General features: G+C 44.0%; 1 protein-coding gene across 2 annotated transcripts in view; it reads left to right on the top strand.

Moving 5' to 3' along the window:
• Positions 1 to 383: 383 nt before the first annotated feature.
• ptpn4a (protein tyrosine phosphatase non-receptor type 4a) overlaps positions 384 to 20,700 on the top strand; it is a 70,955-nt gene continuing 50,638 nt past the window's right edge. For both annotated transcript variants that reach the window (XM_058392354.1, XM_058392352.1), the window contains exon 1: positions 384 to 847. The gene's annotated coding sequence lies outside the window, so the exon portion shown is untranslated. The remainder of the gene's footprint in view (positions 848 to 20,700) is intronic.

The raw sequence follows: 20,700 nt of genomic DNA, 5'->3' as shown, positions 1-20,700 counted from the left end.
GCTGACTGGCATCTCTGCATTGTCTGTAGTGTGTGTGTGTGTGTGTGTGTGTATGTGAGAGAGAGAGAGAGAGAGAGAGAGATGAGTCACCAGGGTCTTATTCCTTGCCAGAAGTGTCCAGGGTATCCCCAGGCTTGTGCCCTAACTCCAGGTTCCTCTTGTGCCTGAGTAGGATCAGGGATTATTATTATTATTATTATTATTATTATTATTATTATTATATTTGCTTAAAGATTTAGGGTTTGTGATGTATGTATAATAGAAATAACGTAAAAAGAGTAAAAGTAACTCATTTTCTTGCGCTAAAACAACGGATTTGGCAACACTGAGCTTTAGCCGAGCTGTAGTGTGTGTGTGTGTGTGTGTGTGTGTGTGTGTGTGTGTGTGTGTGTGTGTGGCAGGCTGAGAAAAAGCCCGCTGATCGCATTCAGTGCTCGTGAACTGAGGAGCTCCTCTGTCAGCACCGAGTGCACGCGCTTCTTTTTTCCCCCTCCACGGTTACCGTGACCGTCGTGGATGTGGAGCTGATGGTGTTTTTTTTTTTTGCGCGCGCGTGCCGTGTTTGGATTATTCCCCCGGAGCGGACAAGGACCCGGACCCGGAGCAGTGAGTGGAGGCCCCGCGGTGTGTGTGTGTGAGAGAGAGACACCGTGAACCGGCGCTGCCTTCGGGCCAGAATAACGATGAGGTTCCCTGTACGGTCTGCGCCGCGGCTCATCTGACGCTGGCATTCCCAGCTTCCTCACCCACTGATTTTTCCGCGCGCGCGCGCGCGCGTGTGTGTTTCTCGTCTCCTAGAGAAACTGTATTTCCTCAAAGCTGGACACCTCTGGAGCGGTGTATGACGGTAAGCGACCCAAACATGTTCAGCTAACACACACACACTGAGAAATGCTGCTAGTCAGCTAGCATAATGGTTGTTGATATTTGTTGTTGTTGTTGTTGTTTATTAGAGGTGTTTTGTTGGTGAGAATGTAAACATTCAGCAGCTAAGCTAACTAGCTAAGTGAGCCCTTAGCTGTGTAGCTGCGTAGGTTAATAAAGTTTTTAGGTCACCGTGTCACAGGCGTGTGTGTGTGCGGTGTGTGTGTGTGTGTGTGTGTGTGACGCGTCATGCTGCCCGTGAATCATTTTTAGCAACTTTGTGGCGGTGTTTTTTTTCTCTATTTATCTGATGTAGTTTCCAGTGAACATGTAGCCGGTTGTGTTCAGTTCCTCTGTCCGTCACTCAGCTCGGTTTAACGGCGGTTTCTGTTGTCTGTGTGCGCGAGGACTGCAGTGTAAGGGGCATGTGGCTTTGCAGTGAGACCTGACAGCTTTTAGGTTCGTGTTTGTGTGTTGGAAAAAAAGGAGAGGAAACCCGCGCTGCTCTTTACTTCTACATGACGCTGATTGAGTTTAATTCTTACCTGCTGAACTGACCTCATCACCGTCCAGGTACACTCTTACATGGAGTAGTGTTGTGTGTGTGTGTCTGTGTGTGTGTGAGTGAGAGAGAGAGGTCCAGTAGTGTTGTGTGTGTGAGAGAGAGAGAGATCCAGCAGGAGTGTAGTGTGTGTGTGTGTGTGTGAGAGAGAGAGAGATCCAGCAGGAGTGTAGTGTGTGTGTGTGTGTGTGTGTGTGTGTGTGTGAGTGATCTATCAGGAGCGGTGTGTGTGTGTGTGAGTGATCTATCAGGAGCGGTGTGTGTGTGTGTGAGTGATCTATCAGGAGCGGTGTGTGTGTGTGTGTGTGTGTGTGTGTGTGTGTGTGAGAGAGAGAGATCCAGCAGGAGTGTAGTGTGTGTGTGTGTGTGTGTGTGTGTGAGTGATCTATCAGGAGCGGTGTGTGTGTGTGAGAGAGAGAGATATCCAGCAGGAGTGTAGTGTGTGTGTGTGTGTGTGAGAGAGAGAGATCCAGCAGGAGTGTAGTGTGTGTGTGTGTGTGTGTGTGTGAGTGATCTATCAGGAGCGGTGTGTGTGTGTGAGAGAGAGAGATCCAGCAGGAGTGTAGTGTGTGTGTGTGTGTGTGTGTGTGTGTGTGAGTGATCTATCAGGAGCGGTGTGTGTGTGTGTGAGAGAGAGAGAGATCCAGCAGGAGTGTAGTGTGTGTGTGTGTGAGAGAGAGAGATCCAGCAGGAGTGTAGTGTGTGTGTGTGTGTGTGTGTGTGAGAGTGATCTATCAGGAGCGGTGTGTGTGTGTGTGTGTGTGAGAGAGAGAGAGATCCAGCAGGAGTGTAGTGTGTGTGTGTGTGTGTGTGTGAGAGAGAGAGATCCAGCAGGAGTGTAGTGTGTGTGTGTGTGTGTGAGAGAGAGAGATCCAGCAGGAGTGTAGTGTGTGTGTGTGTGTGTGTGTGTGAGAGTGATCTATCAGGAGCGGTGTGTGTGTGTGTGTGTGTGTGTGTGTGAGAGAGAGAGATCCAGCAGGAGTGTAGTGTGTGTGTGTGTGTGTGTGTGAGAGTGATCTATCAGGAGCGGTGTGTGTGTGTGTGTGTGTGTGTGTGAGAGAGAGAGATCCAGCAGGAGTGTAGTGTGTGTGTGTGTGTGTGTGTGAGAGTGATCTATCAGGAGCGGTGTGTGTGTGTGTGTGTGTGAGAGAGAGAGAGATCCAGCAGGAGTGTAGTGTGTGTGTGTGTGTGTGTGTGTGTGTGAGTGATCTATCAGGAGCGGTGTGTGTGTGTGTGTGTGTGTGTGAGAGAGAGATCCAGCAGGAGTGTAGTGTGAGTGTGAGTGATCTATCAGGAGCGGTGTGTGTGTGTGAGAGAGAGAGAGATCCAGAAGGAGTGTAGTGTGTGTGTGTGTGTGAGAGTGTGAGTGATCTATCAGGAGCGGTGTGTGTGTGTGAGAGAGAGAGAGATCCAGAAGGAGTGTAGTGTGTGTGTGTGTGTGTGTGTGTGTGTGTGTGATCTATCAGGAGCGGTGTGTGTGTGTGAGAGAGAGAGAGAGATCCAGCAGGAGTGTAGTGTGTGTGTGTGTGTGTGAGTGATCTATCAGGAGCGGTGTGTGTGTGTGTGTGTGTGTGAGAGAGAGATCCAGCAGGAGTGTAGTGTGTGTGTGTGTCTGTGTGTGTGTGTGTGTGAGAGTGATCTATCAGGAGCGGTGTGTGTGTGTGTGTGTGTGAGAGAGATCCAGCAGGAGTGTAGTGTGAGTGTGAGTGATCTATCAGGAGGCGGTGTGTGTGTGTGAGAGAGAGATCCAGAAGGAGTGTGTGTGTGTGTGTGTGAGAGTGTGTGATCAGCAGGGAGCGGTGTGTGTGTGTGAGCAGAGAGAGAGATCCAGAAGTGAGTGTGTGTGTGTGTGTGTGTGTGTGTGTGTGTGTGATCCAGCAGGAGAGCAGTGTAGCTGGTGTTCCAGTGGGAGTGTAATCTGGTGTGTGATCCAGTAGGAGTGTGTGTGTGTGTATGATCCAGCAGGAGAGCAGTGTAGTTGGCGTTCCAGTGGGAGTGTAATCTGGTGTGTGATCCAGTAGGAGCGTGTGTGTGTGTGATCCAGCAGGAGAGCAGTGTAGCTGGTGTTCCAGTGGGAGTGTAATCTGGTGTGTGATCCAGTAGGAGTGTGTGTGTGTGTGTGTGTGATCCAGCAGGAGAGCAGTGTAGCTGGTGTTCCAGTGGGAGTGTAATCTGGTGTGATCCAGTAGGAGTGTGTGTGTGTGATCCAGCAGGAGAGCAGTGTAGTTGGCGTTCCAGTGGGAGTGTAATCTGGTGTGTGATCCAGTAGGAGTGTGTGTGTGTGTGATCCAGCAGGAGAGCAGTGTAGCTGGTGTTCCAGTGGGAGTGTAATCTGGTGTGTGATCCAGTAGGAGTGTGTGTGTGTGTGTGTGTGTGTGATCCAGCAGGAGAGCAGTGTAGCTGGTGTTCCAGTGGGAGTGTAATCTGGTGTGTGATCCAGTAGGAGTGTGTGTGTGTGTGTGTGTGATCCAGCAGGAGAGCAGTGTAGCTGGTGTTCCAGTGGGAGTGTAATCTGGTGTGTGATCCAGTAGGAGTGTGTGTGTGTGTATGATCCAGCAGGAGAGCAGTGTAGTTGGCGTTCCAGTGGGAGTGTAATCTGGTGTGTGATCCAGTAGGAGTGTGTGTGTGTGTGTGTGTGATCCAGCAGGAGAGCAGTGTAGCTGGTGTTCCAGTGGGAGTGTAATCTGGTGTGTGATCCAGTAGGAGTGTGTGTGTGTGTGTGTGTGTGTGTGTGATCCAGCAGGAGAGCAGTGTAGCTGGTGTTCCAGTGGGAGTGTAATCTGGTGTGTGATCCAGTAGGAGTGTGTGTGTGTGTATGATCCAGCAGGAGAGCAGTGTAGTTGGCGTTCCAGTGGGAGTGTAATCTGGTGTGTGATCCAGTAGGAGTGTGTGTGTGTGTGTGTGATCCAGCAGGAGAGCAGTGTAGCTGGTGTTCCAGTGGGAGTGTAATCTGGTGTGTGATCCAGTAGGAGTGTGTGTGTGTGTGTGTGTGTGTGATCCAGCAGGAGAGCAGTGTAGCTGGTGTTCCAGTGGGAGTGTAATCTTGTGTGTGATCCAGTAGGAGTGTGTGTGTGTGTATGATCCAGCAGGAGAGCAGTGTAGTTGGCGTTCCAGTGGGAGTGTAATCTGGTGTGTGATCCAGTAGGAGTGTGTGTGTGTGTGTGATCCAGCAGGAGAGCAGTGTAGCTGGTGTTCCAGTGGGAGTGTAATCTGGTGTGTGATCCAGTAGGAGTGTGTGTGTGTGTGTGATCCAGCAGGAGAGCAGTGTAGCTGGTGTTCCAGTGGGAGTGTAATCTGGTGTGTGATCCAGTAGGAGTGTGTGTGTGTGTATGATCCAGCAGGAGAGCAGTGTAGTTGGCGTTCCAGTGGGAGTGTAATCTGGTGTGTGATCCAGTAGGAGTGTGTGTGTGTGTGTGATCCAGCAGGAGAGCAGTGTAGCTGGTGTTCCAGTGGGAGTGTAATCTGGTGTGTGATCCAGTAGGAGTGTGTGTGTGTGTGATCCAGCAGGAGAGCAGTGTAGCTGGTGTTCCAGTGGGAGTGTAATCTGGTGTGTGATCCAGTAGGAGTGTGTGTGTGTGTGATCCAGCAGGAGAGCAGTGTAGCTGGTGTTCCAGTGGGAGTGTAATCTGGTGTGTGATCCAGTAGGAGTGTGTGTGTGTGTGTGATCCAGCAGGAGAGCAGTGTAGCTGGTGTTCCAGTGGGAGTGTAATCTGGTGTGTGATCCAGTAGGAGTGTGTGTGTGTGTATGATCCAGCAGGAGAGCAGTGTAGTTGGTGTTCCAGTGGGAGTGTAATCTGGTGTGTGATCCAGTAGGAGTGTGTGTGTGTGTGTGTGATCCAGCAGGAGAGCAGTGTAGCTGGTGTTCCAGTGGGAGTGTAATCTGGTGTGTGATCCAGTAGGAGTGTGTGTGTGTGATCCAGCAGGAGAGCAGTGTAGCTGGTGTTCCAGTGGGAGTGTAATCTGGTGTGTGATCCAGTAGGAGTGTGTGTGTGTGTGATCCAGCAGGAGAGCAGTGTAGTTGGCGTTCCAGTGGGAGTGTAATCTGGTGTGTGATCCAGTAGGAGTGTGTGTGTGTGTATGATCCAGCAGGAGAGCAGTGTAGCTGGTGTTCCAGTGGGAGTGTAATCTGGTGTGATCCAGTAGGAGTGTGTGTGTGTGTGTGTGTGTGATCCAGCAGGAGAGCAGTGTAGTTGGCGTTCCAGTGGGAGTGTAATCTGGTGTGTGATCCAGTAGGAGTGTGTGTGTGTGTGTGTGTGTGATCCAGCAGGAGAGCAGTGTAGCTGGTGTTCCAGTGGGAGTGTAATCTGGTGTGTGATCCAGTAGGAGTGTGTGTGTGTGTGTGTGTGTGTGTGATCCAGCAGGAGAGCAGTGTAGCTGGTGTTCCAGTGGGAGTGTAATCTGGTGTGTGATCCAGTAGGAGTGTGTGTGTGTGTATGATCCAGCAGGAGAGCAGTGTAGTTGGCGTTCCAGTGGGAGTGTAATCTGGTGTGTGATCCAGTAGGAGTGTGTGTGTGTGTGATCCAGCAGGAGAGCAGTGTAGCTGGTGTTCCAGTGGGAGTGTAATCTGGTGTGTGATCCAGTAGGAGTGTGTGTGTGTGTGATCCAGCAGGAGAGCAGTGTAGCTGGTGTTCCAGTGGGAGTGTAATCTGGTGTGTGATCCAGTAGGAGTGTGTGTGTGTGTGATCCAGCAGGAGAGCAGTGTAGCTGGTGTTCCAGTGGGAGTGTAATCTGGTGTGTGATCCAGTAGGAGTGTGTGTGTGTGTGTGATCCAGCAGGAGAGCAGTGTAGCTGGTGTTCCAGTGGGAGTGTAATCTGGTGTGTGATCCAGTAGGAGTGTGTGTGTGTGTGATCCAGCAGGAGAGCAGTGTAGCTGGTGTTCCAGTGGGAGTGTAATCTGGTGTGTGATCCAGTAGGAGTGTGTGTGTGTGTGATCCAGCAGGAGAGCAGTGTAGCTGGTGTTCCAGTGGGAGTGTAATCTGGTGTGTGATCCAGTAGGAGTGTGTGTGTGTGTGTGATCCAGCAGGAGAGCAGTGTAGCTGGTGTTCCAGTGGGAGTGTAATCTGGTGTGTGATCCAGTAGGAGTGTGTGTGTGTGTATGATCCAGCAGGAGAGCAGTGTAGTTGGCGTTCCAGTGGGAGTGTAATCTGGTGTGATCCAGCAGGAGTATAGTATGCAGTCCAGGAGTAGGGTAAGGTGTGTATGATTCAGCAGAAGAGTTTCTAAAAGATTTACATGGATTTATTCACCGGATCTGAAAGCTCTTCTAGAAATGGAGTATGGAATTTAAATTTTAGTTGGATTATAGATGATTGTCACGGTAACACCAGTGGGCGTGTCGTGTGACGTATTGTAACAGCACAAAGCTGACCAATGGTTTTGAAATTCAGGCTGAAGGAACCCTAGGAGAACCTCAGTTGAATTATTTGTTTGTTTTTGTTTGTTCTGGTTGTGGAAGTGGGTGGAGTCTCGGCCTGCAAAATGTTACTGCTTTTGTTTATGCAGTTATTAATTTTAAACACAGTGAGGAAAAAACTTTACAGATAGATAGATGGATCGATAGGTAGACAGATAGACAGATTGTTTATTTATCTATCTGTATGTCTGTTTATTTATCTGACATACAGACAGATGGATAGATGGATAGATGGATAGATGGATAGATGGATAGATAGATAGATAGATAGATAGATAGATAGATAGATATCAACAGAATCCACATGAAAATTGATCATTTCTCGAGCAAAAGGTCAGACTCCTCAGAGTAGGCAACAGTCCTGACATCTGAGCTTATAACTGCTCTGTTCTGTTTTACCAGAACATTACACTTTACAAGAAACTTTACATTTCTGTCCCAGAAATCTCAAATGTGGCACTTTTGTCATATTTTTGCATCCTGTCCCTTTCCGTCATCTCGTCTAGCTATCCGTAATTCACCATTAAAACTCAGCATGCATCCGCCTCGCTCGTGTAATTTATCAAGTGAAAGTAATTCGATTGGAGGTTTTAATGACGCTATTAAATCTCTTGGTTTAACAGATTATTAACGATGCGTTATTAACTTCTGCAGTCTGGTGGAAATTGAGTTTGCCTGAACTGTCATGACTTTACTTTATTCCAGTTGAGATGTATCTGTTAAGATATTTAGCGTTCTCACTAAGCGATCAGATGAATTATGAACTGATTAGTAGACATAGGGTAGATAGACATAGATAGATAGTCAGATAGGCCAGCAGACAGATAGACAAACGGATAGATGGTTAGATAGACAAACAGACGAATAGATGGATAGATAGATAGATAGATAGATAGATAGATAGATAGATAGATAGATAGATAGATAGATAGATAGATACAATTTTATTGTCATTATAAAGTACAGGTACATAGCAACGAAATGCCGTTTAGCATCTACCAGAAATGCAAATAGTAGAAATTGTGCAATGAAAATGCAGATAAATATGTAAATAGTCTCTTTGATTTAACGGATGATTTGAACAGAGCTGAGAGTCCAGCGCCCATGTCAGCCCATGTAAGGGGGTTAATTTAGTGCAGCAGCATGTGGTAGCTGGGTTTGGGGGGGTCAGCTGTTGGAGGAGGATGTCCTGCAGTGGCCTGGCTCACGCTGGCACACACCTCAGCTGGAGGCATGCAGAGCTGGTGGTTGGTCAGTGGGGTGGTTTGAGGAGGGTGGGGGGTGGTTGTAGAAGGCAGGTGCTTGGACATTTGTGAGTGTGAACACCTGCCCACTTCAAGACAGGAGGCCTGAACTACTGAGCAAGCACACTGTAGAGTTCCTCATGGCCAATCAGGGCTTGTTTTTCCTTACGTCCATGCTGCTGTGTATAATATCATATAACGTACAGGTAATCAGTTGAAAATGAGTTCTCATGCTCTTGTTCTTGGTGAAATTACTTGTTACACTAACTGATATCATGTTTTGATTTGGATTTAAATCACTAGTAGTTTTGTAGACACTTGTGTTGTCCAGGATTGTACAGCATTCTTGTGTTGTTGCCTCGAGATTAAATGCATTAGCACTAGTAGAGGTCACTAATTAAACCCGACAACGCGATGAGATTTTCTGTGTGGTTCGTAATATGCAATTCAGATGTGTTGCTTTGTGGCAGTTCTGAAAGATTACGCTACTTATGCAGTGATATATTCATTTACATTTACATTTCTGGTATTTAACAGACACCCTGATCCAGGACAACTTACATTTTATCTCATTTTAATATACACCTGAGGGTTAAGGACCTTGCTCAAGTCTGTGTATTTACTGTCTATTCAGAAAGCTTGCGTTCTTGAACTAGACGTCAAGGGCTCTTTCACGACGACATCAGACATCTGAAACATATAGCACTGACCCATGGAGTTATGACTGCGTCTTCACTGAGCATTTCATACATCTTTTTGCTGGAGGAAGATTGTCCACTTGGATCTATTCCATTGACCTGTACCTTAATGTGACGATTCAAGCATTTTAGTCGCAAACTAGACCAAGAAAAGAGAGCTTCCACGCTCACTTCATCCAAATGGAGAGAGCAGTGGTCAAGAAGAGACACGTCCTGTAGGAGTAATGCTGTTTGGACAGCTTCTCTTTACTGAGGAGAAGCTGCTTAGGTGTTACAGGATGGAAGATTATTGTGTTTGCCATGACTACAAAAGGATTTACAGCTAACTGCTGACGTGGCAATCCTGAAAACGTCTAAAATCTCAAAGCCGTTCTTTCTCTCTGCGTTATCGGGAAGTCTTTCGGTTGGGTTGAACCACAGCAATATGGTGGAATAAAGTTATCTCATGAAATTCTACCAAAGTGCTCTATTAAACTCTCAATTATTTTCACAGCAGAGGCAGAAAGAGCCGAATCTCGTATAAGTGGTTCATTTATTTTATAACAGTTTTATATTCTGACAGTCAGAGACACATGTTGGTTTCAGAGGCAACTTCTTTATTCATTTTTTTTTTATTACTGAGAACAGCTTGTTTTTTTCCTCATATGACTATTCAAGTGAAGCAAGAAAGCAAAAACTTGCAGAAAAGATGAAAAGAGATGTAGGATGTCTGCGTCCGGGTCGAGGCAGAACATTTCCAAAGATTCTGAGATGACAGGAAAATTGAGCTTTTTTTCTGATTTTGCTCATTTTTAGTCTGGTGTTTGTTGTGTGACGTGACGTTTTTTTGTTTTCATGCACGATAACTACAGGGAATGGAAATTAGGATGGTTTGAGAAATCAGGACCGTGGCTTAAAAGAGTTAGACAGAGTTAGACTCAGTTTTTGATTCAATAAAAAATAGAATTTCTATTCCTTCTCACAAACAAATTAGAAATAATTGTTTTTTTTAATAGAAATGATATTTTAACATTCGAGCTCTTGTAGATTGATATAAACATCTAAAAGTTCTTGACACATGAGGGTTTCCCATGCTTGTAGCAACATAGTGTGTATATATACATAAAAACCTAACCAGAAACACGTGTGTGTGTGTGTGTGTGTTTAATGTCGTCAGAGCGTTCTTCTACTTTGCCGTGCGATTTGTTGCTTAGAAAAATCTTAGAAAAAATATTTTTTATCTTTACTTTATGTCTTTCCAATATCCACTAGTTAATAGCCGATATTCTCATTATTCTTTTATGGAATCAGACTGTAATGGACAAATGTTATTAACTGATTGAGCACTTCATTAAAAAAAATGAAATGCTTTAGGGTAATATTTATTTATTTGTTTATAAACTTATTTTAAAAAATATGTATGTGTTTATTTATTTATAAACTTTTTTTTTAATATTTATTTGTAAACTTTTTTTTTAAATATTGATTGATTTATTTATAAACTTATTTTTAAAAAAAAATTATTTATTTACTTTCTCTGCAATATTTTTTTAGTCCCTGGTTTTCTGGACTATACCAGTGGTACCTTAAGGTTCATCTTAAGGATCTGTTGTAGTGACCAAAAGTTTGATTAGTATTATTGTTTATTTTTTTTATTTTATTTTATTTTATTTTCATTCTCTCTTTAAAACCAGCAAACAAAAACATCTCCTGCTCATTCTGAATGAATGCTTTATCTTTTACCCAGCGCTATTAACGATGCCCGTTGTCACAAAGCAGCTTTACAGAAATCCGGATGTCGATTTATATTTAGCTCCTTAACAACAAGCGCACGGCAAAACCAGGAAAAACCTGGCACGAACCAGAGGAACCGGACTCGAAAGGAAACTCGTCATTTTCAGGATGGCACCATAGCGATAGCGGAACGATGAGGCTATACTCTTCTTACAGTAAAATCAGTGGCGGGTGTGTGGAAAGAGTGTGTGTTGTGAGTTACTATGATGCTTCTGGTTAGAATTCTGTAGAATCCAGGTGAGGGTGTTCACTCAGGTAAGGGGCGGATCTCGGGAATACGAATGTGTTTATTCTCCCTACTGATGAGTAACCTGTGAAATATGTCGAGCATGTCCTGTTGCCTGCTCCAGGCGTCGTTTTAGAGAGAGCTTACTGTAGCGTGTGAGGTTTCCACACACACACACACACACACGCATTCACGAGTCAGCAAAGGTCACTGCTGCACTCAAACAGATGCTGTTTCTTTTTTTGTAACGAGCTGTGGACTGTAACTCTAACCCTGCTGCACTAACACGTGGAGAATAAACACGCTGTAAAGAACGAAACAGAACAGAACCCAGATCAGTGATGAAGATCTAAGAGCTTCTGTACCTCATAGCAGCTGGAGACATGATTTCATTCATCTTTATTGTGTGTGTGTGTGTGTGTGTGTATTCCTCATGGGGGTGGAATGTGACTAGAATAGAAATGGCAAAAAATAAATAGTCTCAGTAGAATTAACCCTGGTGAGAATTTGCGTATTTCAGAGACGTTTCTCGACCCCACAGTAGAGCAGCGTGAGCTTTTTCTCCGTAATTGCAGGCCAAACACTTCCTGCTGCCTTCCTTTGGCAACTTTGCAGCGTGTTTCAGACCGAGAACCAAAATAGCTCGCCTTCTTTTTTTCTTCTTCTTCTTCTTCTTCTTCTTTCTCCTCTGTCACTGTTTATTCAGTGTTAATGATGATGGTTAAAGTCTTAATGAATGAAGTTTTCACATTAGGAAGGAAAGAACAAGCGCAAAATGTGTCCTCATGCATTCAAGGCATGCCACCTCACGTGTTGTGTAACTTGAGACATGACAAGAACACACACACACACACCCTGTGAGCATATTGCAGTACTGCTGTATTCTCATCATCTAATCTACCAGAAATTCACAGCTGACATCATGCACTTGTTCGTTCATTCATTCTTTCATTTTCATTAACCTCCTTAGTCCTGCTCAGGGTCCAGGTGAATCCAGATCTTATCCTGGGAACTCTGAGCCTGAGGCAGGAATAATCGACTTTCCCAGTGCTTATGTAGCTGAAGATTTGGAGTTTAGGTTATTCAGGAAGTCTCATGGTTACAGTACAGCATACAGAAAAGTGGAAATCCCTTTAGATTAGATTAGGTTAGATTAGACCCCTGATGTGTGAGGGCACAGAGCTTAAAGGGTAACACGTCTGCCTCTGGGGTTGGGGGTTTGATTCTCACCTCTGACCTGCATGGACGGAGTTTGTATGGAATTTTCAGGGTTTCCTGTGGGTTCTCAGGTTTGAGTGTGTGTGTGTGTGTGTGTGTGTGTTTGTGTGTGTGTGTGTGTGAGAGAGAGAGAGAGAGAGAGAGAGAGAGATTATGTCCTGCGATGTATTGGCACCCCATCCAGTAGCTCCAGGGAAAGCTCCAGGTTTCCCGTGGTCCTGTGTAGGATAAGTGGTACAGAAAATGCATGAATAGATGTTTTCTTGATGGATCATGATAATTAATGGATGGATGGATGGATGGATGGATGGATGGATGATTGAATTCTTGATGGATCAAGAGGATGGATGGGTGGATTCTTGATGGACAAGGATAATGGAAGAATGGATTCCTGATGGACCAGGAGCATGCGTTCATGGATGGATGGATGGATGGATTTTCTAAGAAACAGGAGAATGGATGGATGTATGGATGGATGGATTCTTGATGGATCAGGAGGATGGATGGATGAATTCTTGATGGACCAGGATAATGGATGAATGGATGGATTCTCAATGGACCAGGATAATGGATGGATGGATTATTGATAGACCAAGATGATGGATGGATGGATGGATGGATAGATTCTTTATGGACCAGGATAATGGATGGATGGATGGATGGATTCTCAATGGACCAGGATAATGGATGGATGGATTATTGATAGACCAAGATGATGGATGGATGGATGGATGGATGGATGGATGGATAGATTCTTTATGGACCAGGATAATGGATGGATGGATAGATTCTTTATGGACCAGGATAATGGATGGATGGATAGATTCTTTATGGACCAGGATAATGGATGGATGGATGGATGGATTCTTCGTCCTTCCCTTACACAGAATGCTACTGCTATTCTTGTTCACAATCTTGTTACCTCACATATTGACTATTGTAACTCCCTTCTTTTGGTCTCTCTCATAAATCTCTTCTTAAACTTCAACTGGTTCAAAACTCAGCAGCTCGTATCATCACTAAAACTCCTTCATTTCACCACATCACTCCGGTTCTGCAGCAGCTTCACTGGCTTCCGGTGAAGCTTCGCACAGACTTTAAGGTTCTTCTTCTCACTTTTAAAGCTATTCACAATCTTGCCCCTTCTTACTTGTCTGATCTTCTCCATATTCATGTTCCCTCTCGTTCCCTTAGATCTGCCTCTTCTCTTCATCTTTCTGTGCCTTCTGCTTGTCTCGCCACCATGGGGCAGAGGGCTTTCTGTTGCTCTGCTCCCCGGCTCTGGAACTCTTTACCTCCAGACATCCGTAACCTTGACTCTCTGTCTATCTTTAAATCTAGACTCAAGTCTCACCTGTTTAAGCTTGCTTACTCTTCCTAAATCTTACTTGCCCTCTCACACAGTCACAGTCTTCTGTATTTTTTTGTTATTGTTGCTTGTTTTTGTCGTATTGTTTCTATGTGCTTTGTTTTGTAACTCATTGTTCGGTTTCCTTGGGTGTTGAGAAAGGCGCCTATAAATAAAATGTATTATTATTATTATTATTATTATTATTATTATTATTATTCTTGATGGACCAGGATGATGGATGGATGGATTCTTGATGGATCAGGATGATGGATGGATGGATGGATTCTTGCTGCATCAGGATAATTGACGGATGGAAGACTTTTAGATAGACCAAGATAATGGATTCTTGATGGATGGATGGATCCTTGATGCATCAGGATAATGGATGGATGGATGGATGACGTTTAGATAGATCAAGATAATGGATTGATTCTTAAGTACTCTCAAAAAATATGAATCTGTTTGTTTATTTGTTTGTTTGTTTGTTTATTAGGCTTGGTCACTGTGATGTACTATATTCCCTCACAGACTGTTTTGCTGTCTTTCAGTGTAAATAGATGATGGTTGTAAATGCAGCTCTGCTGTGTCAGCAAACCTACTGTCTAACTTCAGATACAAAAGTGTGCATCATAGTCTCCAAGCATCATGAACTGACCGTTTTACTTTTTTTGAAATACTGAACCATCTGAACATGTTTTCTTTACAATGTAATATCATATTTCTTACTTATTTATTGATTTAAATAATAAGTAAATACTAATGCTGTGTAAATTTAAAGACTAGAGAAGAATCCAGAAAGCAATTATTTTAATAAACCCAGCTCTGAATCCTAGCTCTAAGCTCTAAATCCTACAGAAATTGGTTGTTTTAAAGCCTGACCACTCACACAGCCGTGTCCAGAGTAAGCAGCCGGACACCATTGTAGCTGTAACTGACTGTAAACCAGACCGGATTATTTAGTGAACATTTTATTCCTACTGCAAAACAGCAGATGTGATTACATGAACAGAATTACAAAATTTGGAGGGATCACGATGCTTTTGCTTAATGGCTTTATAAATGCTGGGAAAAAAATTGCTCAGGGGCGACTAATGGGCAGTGGCGGCTCAGTGGTTACAGATCTAGGTTACTGAGCAGAAAGTTTGGGGGTTAAAGCCTCAGCACTGCCATTCTGCCACTAGATCAAGGAGCATTGACCTTCTCCCCTGTCTGCTTCATCATGACTGACCCTGTGCTCTGACCTCAGCTTTTTCTTCTTCTTCTTCTAATTATCTGAGCTGAAGTCTAGAGGTGGACGTCAGGCCTGTGATCCAGCAGGGGCGGTTTTACTCACCGATATGAAGTTGTTTTAGAAGCTATTACACCTTTATACCTCGTCAGTGCTACAGTATAGAGTGAAGCTTGTTAAACAGCAAGCCTTGGGCCATTCAGGATCCCAGCGGGAAAACAAACACAGAGACACAATGAGCTTTTCGGAACAAGATCCCGTCACTGGAAAAGTTCTCAGAATCCCGTCTGTAAATATTTGTTAGAGTTTTTGTCAGCGGTGAGTGAATGACATGCTGCACAGTCAGATCCTCCTGGGAAGTTTACGAGTTGGGAAGTCGGAATTATGACATAAAGTGCGATCAAGTTGGAGATGGAGGTGTAAGGTCTCTTTATTAACTACAAAAAAACCCCAGCAAGGATTTTAAACTCAGAACTGAGAATGAGCATCAGACCTGGTTCGTTTCTTAACCTTTTTAATCAATTTATAAAATCATTTCTCTTCTGTAGATGTGAAATGTTAACCAGCTTGATGTGGTTCAATAAACCAAATAACTGAAATCAGCTTCTGCGGCGAGAAAATGTTTAGCTTCAACTTCAGACATTGCCTCCTTTTATTCCGCCGTGTTTTCTGATCGATGCAGTCTGAGCTCAAAGAAAAGAAAACCTTGTAATTACTACTTAGTGGAGCCATTCAACTCGTAAATACAATCTTTCCGACATGACTTGAATGCACCGTTAGACTTCTTTAGCTACAGGATCGTCAAATGTTCCAGATGTGGATGGTGGATTAAAAGCCAGCTATTGTTTGATACAAACTTCTACAACAGATAACATACAACTGCTGTGATTTTTAAAGGTAAATTTTTTTGGAAATATACCAGTTGTGTTAAACGCTGGACTGTTGAACATGACATCATCAGCAATCCCGTCGTATAGCAGTGAAGGAAATGCTGACCTAGAGCCAAACTAAACTGCTGAGTAACCAAGTGTGTGAAGTCCCCCTGCGCTTCAGTCTGGAGTATTTCAGACCTGTGAGATTATGGGATTGAGTGCGCACGGCTGTCACAGTGGTTTCATGGCTTGCCGATGAGTTTGCCGTGGCTCTGTGAATAAAACAGATAAGGAGATCAGCATAACGTTTGATGCTTACTCCTACTCTTCAGGACCATGAGGTTCAGCTGGGGCTCATGGGTGCTCATCTCTACAACCATGTCACGCTGGAGAAGATGTTATGAGTTTGGAGAACGCTGACAGACCATACTGAGATTAGTGATGCGCTGTATGAGTGGAATAGTATGTCAGGATGCTCATTTGAAGAGCTTTCTGCAAAAATGATGTGATGATCAGAGCATGAGTGCTGCATGGGGGGAAAAAAAAATAATAAAACTTTGTTTAATTTGTTATGTATTTTTATTATAATATTTTGTATGAAATAATTTTGTATATTTTTTATTTATTACATCATTTTATTTTACTTATTATTATAATATTTTGTATAATATAATTTCTTATATTTTTGGATTTTATTTTTTTGTTTTTTTATTTCTATATTATTTTAATATTTAATATTTTTTTATTTGCATTTTTTTTCTATTTTTAATTTTTTTTTTTAATCATTTTTTCTAATATTTACTAAAACAGATTTCTGGAACACTGAAAAGAAAAGGAAGGAAAATATCTTTTACTGAATAACTGATTTCAGCTTTATTGTTATTTATTTTTTTTAATTTTATTTATTATTGTTTATTTAATTGCAGAATGTTCACTATGGAAAAAGATTGTTTAATCCGTTTTTGAAGCTGACTAGTCGGACGGAAGGAACATCGGTCAGAAAAAAACGTTCTATTACTGAATTTTCTTCAGTAGTTTCTTCAGTGGTTCAGTTGTCAAACATAGCCAGAGGCTGCAAAAACGTAGAGGTGTTTGTTCTGCTGAGATCTGATTACGAGCTCCTGTGGATAGGGTGTGTGTGTGTGTGTGTGTGTGTGTGTGTCCACTCACCTGAGTGGGAGAAACATCCTCCTGCCTGAAAAACACACACTATTTATGTGCGCTTGGCACACGCTGCATAAGGAAAGGAAAAGTCTGTGTTTATCTTCCTGAAACAAAATTTGCTTCAAGCAAATAATGAGCACAGACTGCAGAGTTACATGCTAGTCTAGGATTTCTGCTTCCCATGATGCACCTGGGCTCCTCTTGGCCTGCTCGAAATCCCATAAGCCTCCAAGCAGGATTTCATGTATAACTGATAGAAACCTCAGTTATTCATTTCCTGTTTACAGAGTCATTCAAACATACATGATCCAAAGAGTATAGCAGAAGAAAATTAAGAAAAAATTAATAATAATGCATGGTCACTTGCAGTATTATATATTTTTTTTCTTAATTTCCTCGACATAACAAAAACCCATTTTCTCTCACTCTCCTCCACAACCTTCTCCCTCGTCTTTCCTCCACACCTGCTGGATCCAGACTTAACTGCACCTCTCTGACCATTGCTATGGTCAGCATCAAACCGTATAAACATCCTCCTGTAGCCATGCAGAGGTCCCAGTCCCTCAAGCTGAAACTGCCTCCACCTTCAGGGTCACTATATTGTCTTGGATGATGAAGACATCCTTTACATGTCCCAGCTTTGAAGGTTGGGGTCAGAGCACAGGGTCAGCCATGATACAGCGCCCCCGGAACCAGAGAGGGTTAAATGCCTTGCGTATGGGCCCAATGGCACCAGCTTGGCAGTGCTGGATCTTGAACCCTGATCTTCCAATCAGCAACCACCTGAGCTACGTCTGCCCCATGTATAGCTGAAAGGTGGTAGCTGAAGTGGTTAATAAAAGTTCAGGGTTCAAGCTCCAGCACTGCCAAGCTGGTGCCATTGGGCCCATAAGCAAGGCATTTAACCCTCTCTGGTTCCGGGGGCGCTGTATGGCTGTCATGGCTGACCATGTTCTCTGACCCCAACTGTCCAAAGATGGGATATGAGAGTTCAGATTATCACAGAGTGAAACTAAATAGATGTAGATTAATACATTTTAGATAAATATATTTGAAACAATATGGTACTATATATATAATGTACACGGTACTCTGTAGAACTATTACTAATATCTACTATGTAGATATTTTCCATCTCATAACGGACCATTTCCAACAACATTCTTGTGAGGCTTGATCATGAGAACGGTCAGCTATCCACACTCCATCTCTTGCACAAGATCCCAAGGAGGGATGTAATCGAAGTCACACGTGCTGAGGCTCCGCTTTACATCTTCTCCGTGGTTTCCTATTGATCTGGAGGCTGCAGGTTAAACCGTGAAGAGCTCTGCTGAGTTCTCCCAGCATGTAGCTCCTGTTACACCATGCTCCGCTCAAACGCCTTTTACGACCTTCTTTCCCTTCTCCAGGGAATCATCTCGGCGCTAATGAAAAGCGAAGAATGAGCTTACGGGATATTGATCGCCGTGTTGGTTTCTCCTTTAGAGTAGAGGAGGTTGTGTGTGTGTGTGTTGAGTTGCTCTAATGATTTGTCAGAGTAATAGCATGTGGGGAAAAATTCAAAAATCAGCATACAGAGCATGGTCATGGTGAATCGTACATCGTCGCTGTAGAGGTTAAGTTATTTGCTTGATCAATGATATTTTCTAGATTTTTAGCGGTTTTTCAAAACACAGCCTTTAAAAAACATCTCAAGCGCTGAGATCGGTACGGTTGCTGACCAGATAGTGGATATTGGACAGACTTCTTCATGCCCAGGTGGTTCTTCCTCACTCCCATATGGTTCATCCTCACATCCATGTGGTTCATCCTCACGACCCTGTAGTTCATCTTCATGCCCGTGTGGTTCTTCCTCATTCCCATGTGCTTCTTCCTCATTCCCATGTGCTTCTTCCTTACACCTGTGTGGTTCTTCCTCATGCCCAGGTGGTTCTTCCTCACTCCCGTGTAGTTCTTCTTTATGCCCATTTGGTTCTGCACGCCCATGTGGTTCTTCCTCACGCCCATGTGGTTCTTCCTCGCGCCCGTGTGGTTCTTCCTCGCGCCCGTGTGGTTCTTCCTCGCGCCCGTGTGGTTCTTCCTCGCGCCCGTGTGGTTCTTCCTCGCGCCCGTGTGGTTCTTCCTCGCGCCCGTGTGGTTCTTCCTCGCGCCCGTGTGGTTATTTCTCGCGCCCGTGTGGTTCTTCCTCGCGCCCGTGTGGTTCTTCCTCGCGCCCGTGTGGTTCTTCCTCGCGCCCGTGTGGTTCTTCCTCGCGCCCGTGTGGTTCTTCCTCGCGCCCGTGTGGTTCTTCCTCGCGCCCGTGTGGTTCTTCCTCGCGCCCGTGTGGTTCTTCCTCGCGCCCGTGTGGTTCTTCCTCGCGCCCGTGTGGTTCTTCCTCGCGCCCGTGTGGTTATTTCTCGCGCCCGTGTGGTTATTCCTCGCGCCCGTGTGGTTATTCCTCGTGCCCATGTGGTTCTTCTTCACACCTGTGTGGTTCTTCCTCATGCCCGTGTGGCGCTTCAATGAAATTTCTCCAGAATGATGATGGATTAATTAACTAATATAGAAAAGCATTACTTCATGTTATTGTTGCTGAAGGTGGTTCTGCATGGTACTGAGGTATATGGAGTACTTATTACGTGTTTATAGAAGTTGCTGAGGACCAACCAATTATTTTTCAGCCTTTGAAGAATTTAAGGAGGTTATGCTTTTTTCCCCCATGTCTATATGTACACACATGCCTCTATATACACAAACATAGCAGCATGACACTTTTTTTTTTTTTTTTTGAAGCTCTTTCACTGAGGAATAGCGCTATTGGGATTCAGAGCAGCGTGAAGCTGTAAGTAGGTCAGGGGAGCATGGGCCTCACTCTGCAGCCGAACCCACAGACTGCCATCGCTGATTGTAAAGCATTCCGCAACACACTGGCGTGCCAGTACGCTTAAACAGCAGGGTCGAGGACATTGTGTTGCAAGAAAGGAACCAAAGGGCAAAAAGTGTCCAGTTCCATTATAACCTGGTTGAAGATGCAGGTCATATGAGGTCACAGATGGTTCAGAGTTGTGTGACGGTTCATGAACATGACAATTTGTCTGGTGTGTGTGTGTGTGTGTGTGTGTGTGTGTGTGGCTTGGTGCAACAATCCATCTGCCTGACTTTTATTTGAACTGCCTCACCACACCGTACAGCAGATTAGAAGCATGACAGATTTTGCAAGATGAGACGTCCTGAGCTCCACAGGAAGAGCAGGCCGGAGATGTGAGAGATTTGTACACGGCTGGATGACCGCGCGAAAGGTTAATCCAAGATAAATACAGCTACCAGTATTCTTCTGCAGCTTGTCATAGCTGTTAATGTCATTGTTCAGGACAGGTTTGTGTAACAGAATCGCCTCGAGTAGGGAGCCGAATCAAATTTAGCATGAAACTAGCTTTTCAGATTTCAACCCATCAATGTTAAAGCTTCAGTAGTAAAGCTTTGTTCTCATGGTGTCTGATCTTTTTATTTTGTTTACTTTTCTGGCTGCATGCTTTAGAATCATGAAGTATGCAATCTGATTGGCTCTAAACATTTCCTCGCTTTTAGATATACGTCCTGCTGCTCTGATTAGCAGAAACCAAATACTGAGACACGATGAGCTCTTCTGAGCAAGTTATAGTTAATTAATAATAATAATAATAATAATAATAATAATAATAATAATAATAATTTGTGCGCTGTACCTTACAGCGCCAGGGTTGATCCTGAGCGTGGTTTATTCATTTTCTTGCACATGATGTTTATTATGAAGAAGCGATGTCATATCCAGGGTGTATTCCCGATCACACCAAGTGTGCCTGGGATACACTCCAGATGAAGCAGGATCTCCTTGTATCTGCTCACAGGTTATGGGAAAACATCAGTGGCATGGCCTCTCTGTGCATCTTCAGTGCAGAAATCTGGCTTGTGAGCGAAAGAGTTCGTGTAATCCGGGATTAGCAGAGCTTCCTGAAACATTAGTATTCCCAGCTAGACTAAACCTCTGATGGTTTTTACTTTTGTTTTCAGTTTAAGCCCCAGTTGGATTGGATTTGTTTTTCTCACGTGTGGCGTTTTGAGTCATCGG

This window comes from Hemibagrus wyckioides, linkage group LG06, assembly GCF_019097595.1.
Source record: "Hemibagrus wyckioides isolate EC202008001 linkage group LG06, SWU_Hwy_1.0, whole genome shotgun sequence".
Taxonomy (NCBI): Eukaryota; Metazoa; Chordata; class Actinopteri; order Siluriformes; family Bagridae; genus Hemibagrus; species Hemibagrus wyckioides.
Note: the sequence above shows the minus strand (reverse complement) of the source record. Positions and strands in the feature narration are given on the sequence as shown.